Genomic DNA, 6441 nt, shown 5'->3' with positions numbered 1-6441 from the left:
GCAATTTATGAATTAAATGTGGAATGTCTTTAGGAAGCATTTATGAACTAAATTAGGGTTAATTGGCTAATTAGGGCATTAGGGCTTAGTCTTAATGAACTATGGAACAATTGAATTGCTTGAAATCAATTAAGTCTATGATAAAATTAGGTTAACTACATAAAATCCCCAAGATCCGTTTTCCATTGAATTTCTTACATAATTTATTTTATACTCTCTCTCATTAATCTCATTACCAAAATTTCATATCAATTCTTGTTTTACTTTTACTTTGTTTCTTAAAACCAACAAACGCCCTCCCCACAATTTGGATTTCAAAAGTCAATTAGCCAATTAATAGAGGTTCCTTGAGGATTGATCTCATGCTTCCATTGTTACTACATGTTAGTATCAGTAGTTTTGCTTGTTTTAAAAATTTTATTTTTTTTGGGTTAAGTTGAACTAACGATATCGTTTTTAGCTCGAACATGGACAAAGATGAATGAGTCAAAGCTATAGATCTCAAAATGAAGTCGATGGAACTTCAATTAAGTATGGGATCTTGTAGATCAATCTACTAGGGCCAAACCTATAGGTTGCAAGTGAATCTACAAGAAGAAAAAGAGTGTTGATGGTAAGGTACAAACCTTTAAGATTAGATTGGTGGCAAAGGGTTATACCCAAGCTGAAGGAGTGGACTATGAAGAAACTTTCTCATCTGTTGCCATGTTTAAGTCTATCAGGATACTCTTGTCCATTGTCACATATTATGACTATGAGATTTGGCAAATGGACGTCAAGAATGTCTTTCTGAATGGTGATCTTGAGAAGACCATCTATATGCAACAACCAGAGTGATTCATCTTCCAAGGTCAGAAGCAAATGGTTTGCAAGTTTAATCGATCCATTTATTGATTGAAACAAGCTTCTTGATCTTCGAATATAAAGTTTGATACTGTAATCAAATCTTATGGCTAACTAGAATGTTGATAAGTCTTGTGTCCAAAAAAAAATCACATCAATAGTTTAGTAGCTTTCTTAGTGATGTACGTGGATGATATACTATTCATTGGGAATGATGTAGGTTTGCTAACTGATGTTAAACATGTTGAAGTTGATGCCCTGAATCTCATAGGTTCCTATAGTTTGTAATTGTAATGTAAAAATATTTTATTTATGTAATAAAATATGTGATAACCATGTATGTAGAGATATACAGATGGATTATGTTTAAGTGATAACCTAACTGGTCTATAGTAGATGGATAAGGCTGAATACCTTATCCTAGTGACACTACGAGTATGGCTCGCTTTGTAGATGTTACAATTATTATAAAGTGCTACAAATGATCTGATCCTAATCATTCATATAGAGACATGTGAGAGGGGATATTCTATACAAAGGAGTTTGTATAAGATCAAACCACGAAATATTTAGTCTCATATATAACACCATTCATAATAGAAACTTTCATTTCACTAGGATGACCATAGGTAACATGACCTGAATCCTGAGTGAGTTGTGAACTCCTGCCTATGAAAGTAGTCCTTTGATTTGTATGGGTGAGAGTGACCAGATCGCCAATTCAACAAGCCTACCATTTTGGTGATTCATTTGATTGAGGAGCTGGGAACAAAATTACACAAGAAGGAAGTCACTCCTTCCCCAATGTCAAGGCAAGTAGATAAATTGCTACCTTAAGGGTTGATTCTTGGTCTTGAACAATGTGGCACCACACCCTCTCCTGGCCGAGAGATATTTGATCATAGTTGGACTATGATTATTGTTCATTAGAGGGATCGGTGGTACTTAAGGAGTTAGATGTAACTATAGGGGCAAAACGAAATTTTGGCCCCAACTATACTTACGAGCAATTTGTGAAGGGTCATCGTACTATTGATTGATTATATGCAATGAACATAGAATATATTTGTAGTGTGAAGAATGCAACAGTCAATCTTTAATGGAATTTACGACAGTTAACAGATGGTGAATAATTTAATTAAAGAAGTTTAATTAATTATTCACGTACCGTTGGAGATTCAAGCTACAGGTCCATGAGGTCCTCTCTATAGCTCAACGGGAATTAATGAGAATCAATTTTTGGATTAATTTGAATTATTCGAATTAATTGAGGGAATTAATTATGTGTGATATAATTAATTTAATCTAATTTTATAATATAATTGCTATAATGTATTTGATACATTATAATATAAAGTTTATTTGAGAGAAAATAAATATTTGAATATGATTAAAATATTAATTACATGAATTTGATTCGTATAATTAAATTTAAATAAATGAGATTTATATTAAATATCATTAATGAGAGAACAAAAACTATAAGTTAGTATTTGATACAATATAGAATCTATAGATTATGATTTGATATAACATATAGGTTAATATATATATTATATGATAAGGTAGTTACCATATAAATATATATTAAATTGATTTATGAAAATAAATTAATTTAATTTATTTATTTTAAAAAAAATCATTTTGGGAGGGAGTTGTAGCTCTCTTCCCCTCTTTTCTTTCTAAAAAACGTGGTAGTGGTAAAGTAAAAAGGTGTGGTTCTTCTTCTTTTTGGAGTGGTTTTTCACAAAAGAGATATACACAGAAAAAGTTCTCTGAGAATTGCTGAAAATCATTTCCTCTTCTCAACACTCATATAATCTCTTTCTTTCAAAATAGTCAGAGCCCGCAAAACTCCTGAATTCTCATCCAGAGAATATAGAGGAAACATTCGTGGTGATGTCCTCATTGATGGTTAGAGGGTTCGAGATTGATCGTGACAAGATTCGGAGAAGGAATTTCGTGAAAAGTTCTTTAAGGGTAAGGTTTCTTAAACCCTTTTTCTTTCCTGTTCTTTATTTTAAAGCATGCTGCAATTTTCTTTTAAATGCATAATCTGTATGTTTTTGCTGTAAAATTTATGTTTTGTAAATTTTGGGTATTTGGTCATATCCTATGCTTCGCTCAATGACCTTCAATGGATCCTTCAAAACAATGGTAGTAGCCCAATTCAAAATTAGAGATTTGGGAGAGGCACAATTTGTTTTAAAGATCTAGATCTTCAAGGATTATAAGAACAAAATGCTTCCCTTGTCTTGAGCATCGTACATTGACAAGATGCTTGTCAAATATTCAATGTAGAATTTCAAGAGAGATGTATTACCTTTTCGGAATGGAATTGTATTGTCTAATGAACATTGTCCTAAGACACCTTAAGAGGTTGAGAAAATGAGACGGATCTCGTATGCATCGACTGTTAGTAGCCTAATGTATGCAATGTTATATACTATACCAAGCATTTGCTATGCAATGGGGATAGTGAATAGATATCAGTCTAATCCAGGATTAGATCACTAGACAGTTGTTAAAACAATCCTTAATTATCTTGGAGAACGAGGGAATACAGGCTTGTGTATGGGTCTAAGGATTTGATCCTTACTAGATACACTGACTCTGATTTTCAAACTGATAGAGATTCTAGGAAATTCACTTCATGATAAGTGCTTACTCTTAACCGAGGAGCTGTGATCTAGAGGAGCACAAAGCAAGGTTGCATAGCTGACTCTACCATGAAGGTAGAGTATATAGCGGCTTGTGAAGCTGCCAAGGAGGTTGTATGACTTAGAAAGTTTTTTACTGATCTAGAAGTTGTTCCAGATATGTCAAAGTCCATCACCATTTATTGTGATAATAATGGTATTGTGGAAAATCCAAAAAACTTATGGAGCTTAGATGCCACAAATAGGGGTGCACATAGGTTTGGTTGGATTGGGTTGAGAGTATTTTTTGGACCAACTCAAAAATTCGGGTTGGTTGGATTGACAACCCAATGTACCCAAACAAAGTCTCTAACCCAACCTAACCCAACCCAACCCAAAGAGTTGGGTTGGGTTGGGTTGTTAGATTGTAACCTAGCTCAGCTGGGCAAAGCTTCTAATGGAAAGAGTACTCTCATTAAAGCAGGGTGACATATTACCGTTGACCTCAGACCTCACACCTGATGTCCTCTTCTCGATCCCCCAAAAAAAGGCGGATGCTCCTTTAAACTTATTTTTTCTTTTTAATTAAAAATATATAAATTTATATACAGAACATGACTAATAATTAAAATCTCATAAAATTCAAATGTTAAATATCAAATATCTATGATATTTATTGCAAACTTTAAACAAAAAAAAATATTATAACAATTTTCAAAGAAAAATATTAAAAACTCACAAATTAATCCATAAAAAGTAATCAAACTTTAAACAAAGAGAAATATATTAATATATATAAAATTCAGGTTGGGTTAGGGCAACTGAAATTTTTTTTAGTTAACCTACGACCCAACCCAACCTAACAAAAATAGAAAAAGTTTGACCCAATCCAACCTAAGAACAAAACTAACCCAACCCAATCCTTAAATTTTGGGTTGGGTAATCCAGGTTATTCGGATTGTTGGGTATTTGAACACCCCTAGCCACAAACATGGAAAGCATATAGAGCGCAAATATCATCTTATCCAGGAGATTGTGCAACGAGGGTACCTGATCGTCACGAAGATCGCTTGGGAGCACAATGTTGCTGATCCATTTACAAAAGCTTTCATGGCTAAAATGTTTGAGGGTCACCTGGAAAGTCTATGGCGAGTGGGAGATTTTATTGGCCGAGTAGTGTGTGCTCTAGTTTATTGTTTTGTGTACTGTACTTAGCTTCTGTATTTTGTATTTGTACATCCCACTAGCTTTAGAACAAGTGGTAGATTGTTCGGGTTGATGCCCTAAACCTCGTGATCTTGTAGTTTAAACTTTATTTGTACAAATAGATTATTTATTTAATAAAATAAGCATTATTTTATTTGATATTTAGTTACATTAACCCAAAACCATAAACTAAGATCCAAAGTTATTCGATATAGCTTAAACATATATGTGGTGACATACAGGTGGATCATGTTTAAGTAATAACCTGAATGATTTGTAGTAGATGCATAAGACTAGGTACTTTATCCTTGTGACACTATAGACACAACCTCCTTTGCAATTATTTTAATTGTTATAAAGTGTTATAAATGATATGATCCTGATCATTCATGTAGAGACAAGTGAGCAAGGGTATCCTATACAAAGAGTTTGTATAAGATTGGACCATCAAATAAGTAGTCTCTTTTTATAACATCATTACTAGAAGAGACTTACATTTCACTAATATAACCATAGGTGACTTGACCTTAATCCTAAATGAGTTGTGAACTCCTACCTATGATGGACGATCCTTTGATATGCATGGGTGAGAGTGACCAGATTCACCGACTCAAAATGCCTACTATTTTAAGGATTCGTCTGATTAGGGAGATGGAAACACAACTACAAAAGAAGGAATTCTCTCAGTCCCGTTGTTACGCTAAGTAGATAAACTGCTCCCTTAAAGGCTGATTCTGAGTCTTGAACAATGTGGTGTCACACTCTCTTCTAGCCTGCGAGATGTAAGTTATAGTTAGACTATGACTAATTATTCATTAGAGGGATCAGTGGTACTTAAAGAGTTAGATATAACTACAAGGGTAAAACGATAATTTTGACCTAGCTATACTTACAAGCAATTTGTAAAGGGTCAATGCATTGTTAATTGGTTATATCCAATGGACACAGAAATATATCTTCAATGTGAAGATTGCAGCTGTCGGTCTTTAGTGGAGTATTTGACAGTTAATTAATGTAGATTAATTTAATTAAAGAGTTTAATTAATTAATCTTGTATCATTGGAGTCTCAATTTGTAGGCCCATAAGGTCCCATTGTTAGCTCAATAAGGATTAATGAAAATCAAATTAATTATGGATTAATTTGAATTGTTCAAATTAATTATAGGGAATAATTTATAGGATACAATTACTACAACGTATGATAATACATTATAATACAAAGTTTAATGAGAGAAATATATATTTGAATATGATTCAAATATTATTTATATGAATATGATTTCTATAAAAACTATAAGATAAAATTAATATGAATTTGATTCATATTAAGACTATATAGTTTATGTGAGAGAATTTAATCTATAGGTTATATTATATATGATATGATAAACTATATGTTATATTATATGAAACATGATATATGGTTTAATTATATTAATTGGTTAATATAATTAAATTAAAATTTGAAATTTGAAATTCAAATAAATTCAAATAAATAACTCCTAGGGAGTTATTTTTTTCATTAAGTAGGGAGTTACTCCTTATATTTTTCTCATATATGGCAGATGGATAGAAAGAGAGAATGAGATTTTCATGATTTTACAGAGAAGTGTTCTCTCCAAAAATCTTGATTTTCTTCCTCTATGTTTTTTTCCCTCTTACAAAACTCTCTCAATCACCCGTCTCCCTTCACCAAAATTAAAACCAGAAAGTTACAACTCTCCATGATTCTCACCTTGAGAATAACACGAT

Source organism: Benincasa hispida, chromosome 2, assembly GCF_027475165.1.
Source record: "Benincasa hispida cultivar pf3 chromosome 2, pf3_genome.v1.1, whole genome shotgun sequence".
Classification (NCBI taxonomy): domain Eukaryota; kingdom Viridiplantae; phylum Streptophyta; class Magnoliopsida; order Cucurbitales; family Cucurbitaceae; genus Benincasa; species Benincasa hispida.
The sequence above is the reverse complement of the archived record's forward strand: the minus strand, read 5'-3'. Positions refer to the sequence as shown.